This window comes from Lactuca saligna, chromosome 1 (genome assembly GCF_052625555.1).
Source record: "Lactuca saligna cultivar CGN05327 chromosome 1, ASM5262555v1, whole genome shotgun sequence".
Lineage (NCBI taxonomy): Eukaryota > Viridiplantae > Streptophyta > Magnoliopsida > Asterales > Asteraceae > Lactuca > Lactuca saligna.
The window spans coordinates 176,466,997-176,474,516 of record NC_136417.1 but is presented as its reverse complement, the minus strand read 5'-3'; positions in this window follow the sequence as shown (position 1 = coordinate 176,474,516).

The following is a 7,520-nucleotide window of genomic DNA, read 5'->3' as shown; positions in this document are numbered from 1 at the left end:
GTAATTTCTTCACGACATAGGACTCTTCAACCGTCTCTCCCAATGTTCGCATAGTACTTACTACGTTTATGATTTTTCCTGCGAAATCGTCCACACTTTCTGATTCTTTCATCGTCAACGCTTCAAATTCAGCCTTCAACGTTTGAATTCGAGCCGATTTCACCCTATCTGCTCCCACGAACATTGTTTTTAGAGCTTGCCATGCTTCTTTCGCCGTCTTCTTCTCCGCTAGCACCATTAGAAGGTCTTCTGGTATTCCCTGATAAATGGCTGCCAACGCCATGTTGTCCTTCTTTGATTCAACGAGAGTATTTGCAGTTCTGGGTTCGACTGCATCCCATACACCCTGTGCCAGCATGAAGACCCTCATCTTAATCGCCCACGCACCATAATTCGATCTTGTCAGCATCGGATAATGGAGTGTAACTTGACCCTCTTTCTCACCGTTTCCACTGCCGCTACCATTCGTCATCTCTTCACGAGATTGTATTTTCATAAACTACCAGATTCGCTCTGATACCAGATGTAAGCTTTTCACAAGCTTTAACAATGGCAGAATCAAGTGGAAAAGAACAGAGTATGTGAGGCAAAATGCTTCGTATTATTCATCTACTAATGACTGAAAGGAGATTACAATTTATAACGAGCAAAATGCCACTGACCTAAAGAAAATGCCAACAAATAAGGAACTAATCTGTTACTACCTCAAGACCCGGTACTAAGCCATGTGGCCTTGATTTATTCAAAAACAGAGCTATTAAACTGAAATAAACGTGTAGTAATAAAATGACTTCTGAATTATTGCAACAATTTCCCCCTTAATTCAGAAGTACCTCAATCTTCTTGATGCCAATCAACCTGCACATTTCATCATGTTTCACCCTCGGTAGAGCTTTTGTGAGCATATCAGCCTTCTGAAACTTTCCATCCACATGTGTAACCATAATTTCTCCAGCTTCCACACATTCCCTGATAAAGTGAAACCTTATGTCTATGTGTTTACTCCTACCATGGAAGACAGGGTTTTTCATGAGTTCTAGAGCAGACCTATTATCCACATACATCGTCACTGGAGGAACCTTTTGCCCTGTTATCTCTGTTAGGAGCCTTCGCAACCAGATGCCTTGGCAAGCTGTCATAGTAGCTGCCATAAATTCTGCCTCACACGAGGATAAGGCTACACATCTTTGTTTCTGAGATGACCATGACACTAGATTCCCGTTCACATAGAATACCATACCACCCGTACTTCTCCTGTCATTCACATCCTTCCCGTGATTACTATCTGAGTAGCCTGCAACTGTGATTTGTTCTTCCCCTTTTGTATAAACCAGACCATGATCCAATGTGCCTTTGATGTATCTAAGAATTCCTTTTACTGCTTGGAGGTGGGATACTCTAGGTTTCTCCATAAACCTGCTTACAGATCCGACTGCATATGATAAATCTGGACGGGTGTGGGTCAAATATCTTAGTCCACCCACTATACTCCTGTACTCTGTGGGATTCACTAGTTCATCATCTCCTTCTTTGATCAATTGAAGTTTGTGATCCATGGGAATTTTCGTTGGATTACACTCACTCATACGAGTTTTAGCTAGTAAGTTCTTAGCATAAGCTCGTTGATTTAGAGTAATACAGTTTTCTCGTTGACATACCTCGATGCCTAGATAGTATGACAGCAGGCCAAGATCGCTCATCTCAAACTTTGCCTTCATCTCTTTCTTGAAATCTTCTATGTCTTCTAATCGACTCCCAGTCACTAGCAAGTCGTCGACATAGACTCCGACGAGTAAAGTCTCCCCTTTCTTCTTTCTCGTGTATACAGAATATTCCAAAGGACATCTTTGAAATCCCAGATTCTTTAGATAGCGATCTAAACACGAATTCCACGCTCTGGGCGCTTGCTTCAACCCATAGAGGGCTTTTGATAACCTGTACACCTTCTTTTCTTCTCCTTTTTTCTCAAAACCTTCTGGTTGTGTGACGAATACTTCTTCTTCTAGCTTCCCATTTAAAAATGCTGACTTCACGTCTAAGTGGTGTACACCCCATCCGTTTGTGCCCGCTTATCCCAGAATTACTCGAACAGTTTCAATTCGAGCAACAGGGGCGAAAACTTCATCGTAATCCACCCCATACTTCTGCACATATCCTTTTGCAACAATCCTCGCTTTGTGTTTGACAATCTTGCCTGTTGGATCACGCTTCACCTTGAATACCCATTTTAAACCTATTGGTTTCCGGTTTCTTGGGAGTTCCACCAATTTCCAGGTTTTGTTGCGTTCAATTGAGGCAATTTCATCATTCATCGCCTGTAACCATTCTTCCTTTTGTTTCGCCTCGACATATCTTGAGGGTTCGTCGTCATTGCTCATGAACATCAGTTCTTCGGGGGGTAGTTCAATTTCGTCGGTATTCTCGAGCAATTCTGAAATGAGACGATAGCGTTTCGGGGCTCCTCCTCCGGTGGAACTCGAAGCTTCACTCTGGGAGTTGATTGGAGAATTGTGCGTAGTGGCTGGAGTTTGAGGGTTATTTGAATCATATGATGGGTTTGGGCTAGGACCCGACATGTGAGGGGAATTGGGCTCAGGCGTTTCAGCCCAATTATCATTATTTTGCTGTGACCCATTTTCTTGATCTGGAGTATCCGGTACCCACTCGCCATCAAATTCCACCCCATCGTCATGATCGCCATTTTCAAAGTCAAAACCTTCAACTGAGAACTCCATACCTGGAACGGATTTGATCGTACTCGACTTGTTCCATTCCCACTTTCGATTTTCTTCGAAAATGACATCTCGGCTCACCAGCAATTTCCCTGTTTCAGGGTCTAGCAACCGATGAGCTTTTGACCCCTTTTCTGTGCCGAGATATACCACCATCTTACTTCTGTCTTCCAGCTTCTTTAAGTGCCCCTTCATCACTTTCATATGTCCCACACACCCAAACACTTTCAAGTGACCCATTTGAGGTTTCCTACCCGTCCACATTTCATAGGGTGTGCAGTCTTTCAAGGCTTTTGTTGTCACTCTGTTTAACACATACACAGAGTGACTCACTGCTTCTCCCCACAAAACTTCCGGGACATCCATAGTTTTCAAGCTACTTCGCACCATCTCCAGAATTGTTCGGTTCCTTCGCTCGACAACCCCATTCTGCTGCGGGGAATATGGGGCTGTATAATGTCGGCGAAGGCCTATCTCTTCACAGAACTTCGAGAACTCATGTGAGAGAAATTCTCCCCCCCCGATCTGTTCGTAACGTTTGAATCTTTTCTCCTGTCTCAATTTCAACCTTAGCTTTGAAATTCTTAAAAGACTCGAAGGCTTCATCTTTTGATTTTAGCAAATACACCCACTGTGCTTTGCTATAATCATCAATAAGTAGGAGAAAATACTTGTTACCTGATGGTGTTGGTGGAGAGATAGGACCACAGAGATCACCGTGGATGAGTTCCAGTCTCCGTGTTGCTCTGTAACTAGTTTTAGAAGGAAATGGGCTTCTTGTTTGCTTTCCCACCAAGCATCCTTCACAAGGTCGTGAAGGAATCTAAATTTCTCCGATTCCTTCCACGAGATTCTTGTCTGACATCAATTTTAGAGTCCAAAAATTGACATGTCCAAGTCGTGTGTGCCATAACCATGAGGAATCTAAGGCTTTAGTAACCATACACGAGGCATTGATTTCTTCTAGGCTGATTTTATACAGACGGTTTTGGGACCTTGGCACCTTCATTAGTAAGCATCCTGCTTTGTCTCGAATCCACAGGTGAGAATCTTTCAGCTTTATCTCGTCCCCACCTTCAGCCAACTGTCCAAGGCTTATTATATTACTGCAAAGATCAGGGATATAATAAACCTCTTTCAGTTTTCTTTGCTTTCCATTTTTACATTTGAAAACTATAGACCCCTTGCCTTCAATTTTAACTTTGGACCCATTTCCAAATTTGACCCATCCCTGCACCATGTCGTTTAGAGTTTGAAACTTTCCCTTATCTCCAGTCATATGATTACTGGCACCAGTATCCAGGTACCAGATGTTTGACTGGAGCTTTTCTTCACATTTTGAGCGCAGCTTTGGTGTCACATTCTCTTCGTTTAGATAGACTTCTTCACTTTCTTTCTTATCTTCAAACAATGAGAGTAGTAAAGCTGGTTCATCATCATCTTGAATCAGATTATTCTCTTGATTTCTTTCTTTCCTTGGGTTCTTGCATTCAGCAGCAAAATTCCCAAACTCTTGACAATTGTAACATTGTATTTTACTTTTGTCAAGGTTGCTTGATCCATGTTCACCTCTGCCACGACCACCACGACCACCACCTCTACTGCGTCCTCGTCCTCTTCCTCGTGACCCGTTAAATCCGCCTCGAACCGATTTGGATTTTGAGTCACCATTTCTGTTTTTCTTGTTTTTTTCGGACCACTCTTGATGAGTTAGAAGCAATCTTCGATCATCAGTTTCACCAAATCCTTTCATCCTCTCTTCATGGGCTTTTAGACGGCCAATAACCTCTTCCACCGACATCTCGTCTAAATCACCAAATTGCTCGAGAGTCGAAGCAATTTGAAGGAATTTGCTTGAAACCGCCCTAAGTAATTTCTTCACGACATAGGACTCTTCAACCGTCTCTCCCAATGTTCGCATAGTACTTACTACGTTTATGATTTTTCCTGCGAAATCGTCCACACTTTCTGATTCTTTCATCGTCAACGCTTCAAATTCAGCCTTCAACGTTTGAATTCGAGCCGATTTCACCCTATCTGCTCCCACGAACATTGTTTTTAGAGCTTGCCATGCTTCTTTCGCCGTCTTCTTCTCCGCTAGCACCATTAGAAGGTCTTCTGGTATTCCCTGATAAATGGCTGCCAACGCCATGTTGTCCTTCTTTGATTCAACGAGAGTATTTGCAGTTCTGGGTTCGACTGCATCCCATACACCCTGTGCCAGCATGAAGACCCTCATCTTAATCGCCCACGCACCATAATTCGATCTTGTCAGCATCGGATAATGGAGTGTAACTTGACCCTCTTTCTCACCGTTTCCACTGCCGCTACCATTCGTCATCTCTTCACGAGATTGTATTTTCATAAACTACCAGATTCGCTCTGATACCAGATGTAAGCTTTTCACAAGCTTTAACAATGGCAGAATCAAGTGGAAAAGAACAGAGTATGTGAGGCAAAATGCTTCGTATTATTCATCTACTAATGACTGAAAGGAGATTACAATTTATAACGAGCAAAATGCCACTGACCTAAAGAAAATGCCAACAAATAAGGAACTAATCTGTTACTACCTCAAGACCCGGTACTAAGCCATGTGGCCTTGATTTATTCAAAAACAGAGCTATTAAACTGAAATAAACGTGTAGTAATAAAATGACTTCTGAATTATTGCAACAATTTCCCCCTTAATTCAGAAGTACCTCAATCTTCTTGATGCCAATCAACCTGCACATTTCATCATGTTTCACCCTCGGTAGAGCTTTTGTGAGCATATCAGCCTTCTGAAACTTTCCATCCACATGTGTAACCATAATTTCTCCAGCTTCCACACATTCCCTGATAAAGTGAAACCTTATGTCTATGTGTTTACTCCTACCATGGAAGACAGGGTTTTTCATGAGTTCTAGAGCAGACCTATTATCCACATACATCGTCACTGGAGGAACCTTTTGCCCTGTTATCTCTGTTAGGAGCCTTCGCAACCAGATGCCTTGGCAAGCTGTCATAGTAGCTGCCATAAATTCTGCCTCACACGAGGATAAGGCTACACATCTTTGTTTCTGAGATGACCATGACACTAGATTCCCGTTCACATAGAATACCATACCACCCGTACTTCTCCTGTCATTCACATCCTTCCCGTGATTACTATCTGAGTAGCCTGCAACTGTGATTTGTTCTTCCCCTTTTGTATAAACCAGACCATGATCCAATGTGCCTTTGATGTATCTAAGAATTCCTTTTACTGCTTGGAGGTGGGATACTCTAGGTTTCTCCATAAACCTGCTTACAGATCCGACTGCATATGATAAATCTGGACGGGTGTGGGTCAAATATCTTAGTCCACCCACTATACTCCTGTACTCTGTGGGATTCACTAGTTCATCATCTCCTTCTTTGATCAATTGAAGTTTGTGATCCATGGGAATTTTCGTTGGATTACACTCACTCATACGAGTTTTAGCTAGTAAGTTCTTAGCATAAGCTCGTTGATTTAGAGTAATACAGTTTTCTCGTTGACATACCTCGATGCCTAGATAGTATGACAGCAGGCCAAGATCGCTCATCTCAAACTTTGCCTTCATCTCTTTCTTGAAATCTTCTATGTCTTCTAATCGACTCCCAGTCACTAGCAAGTCGTCGACATAGACTCCGACGAGTAAAGTCTCCCCTTTCTTCTTTCTCGTGTATACAGAATATTCCAAAGGACATCTTTGAAATCCCAGATTCTTTAGATAGCGATCTAAACACGAATTCCACGCTCTGGGCGCTTGCTTCAACCCATAGAGGGCTTTTGATAACCTGTACACCTTCTTTTCTTCTCCTTTTTTCTCAAAACCTTCTGGTTGTGTGACGAATACTTCTTCTTCTAGCTTCCCATTTAAAAATGCTGACTTCACGTCTAAGTGGTGTACACCCCATCCGTTTGTGCCCGCTAATCCCAGAATTACTCGAACAGTTTCAATTCGAGCAACAGGGGCGAAAACTTCATCGTAATCCACCCCATACTTCTGCACATATCCTTTTGCAACAATCCTCGCTTTGTGTTTGACAATCTTGCCTGTTGGATCACGCTTCACCTTGAATACCCATTTTAAACCTATTGGTTTCCGGTTTCTTGGGAGTTCCACCAATTTCCAGGTTTTGTTGCGTTCAATTGAGGCAATTTCATCATTCATCGCCTGTAACCATTCTTCCTTTTGTTTCGCCTCGACATATCTTGAGGGTTCGTCGTCATTGCTCATGAACATCAGTTCTTCGGGGGGTAGTTCAATTTCGTCGGTATTCTCGAGCAATTCTGAAATGAGACGATAGCGTTTCGGGGCTCCTCCTCCGGTGGAACTCGAAGCTTCACTCTGGGAGTTGATTGGAGAATTGTGCGTAGTGGCTGGAGTTTGAGGGTTATTTGAATCATATGATGGGTTTGGGCTAGGACCCGACATGTGAGGGGAATTGGGCTCAGGCGTTTCAGCCCAATTATCATTATTTTGCTGTGACCCATTTTCTTGATCTGGAGTATCCGGTACCCACTCGCCATCAAATTCCACCCCATCGTCATGATCGCCATTTTCAAAGTCAAAACCTTCAACTGAGAACTCCATACCTGGAACGGATTTGATCGTACTCGACTTGTTCCATTCCCACTTTCGATTTTCTTCGAAAATGACATCTCGGCTCACCAGCAATTTCCCTGTTTCAGGGTCTAGCAACCGATGAGCTTTTGACCCCTTTTCTGTGCCGAGATATACCACCATCTTACTTCTGTCTTCCAGCTTCTTTAAGTGC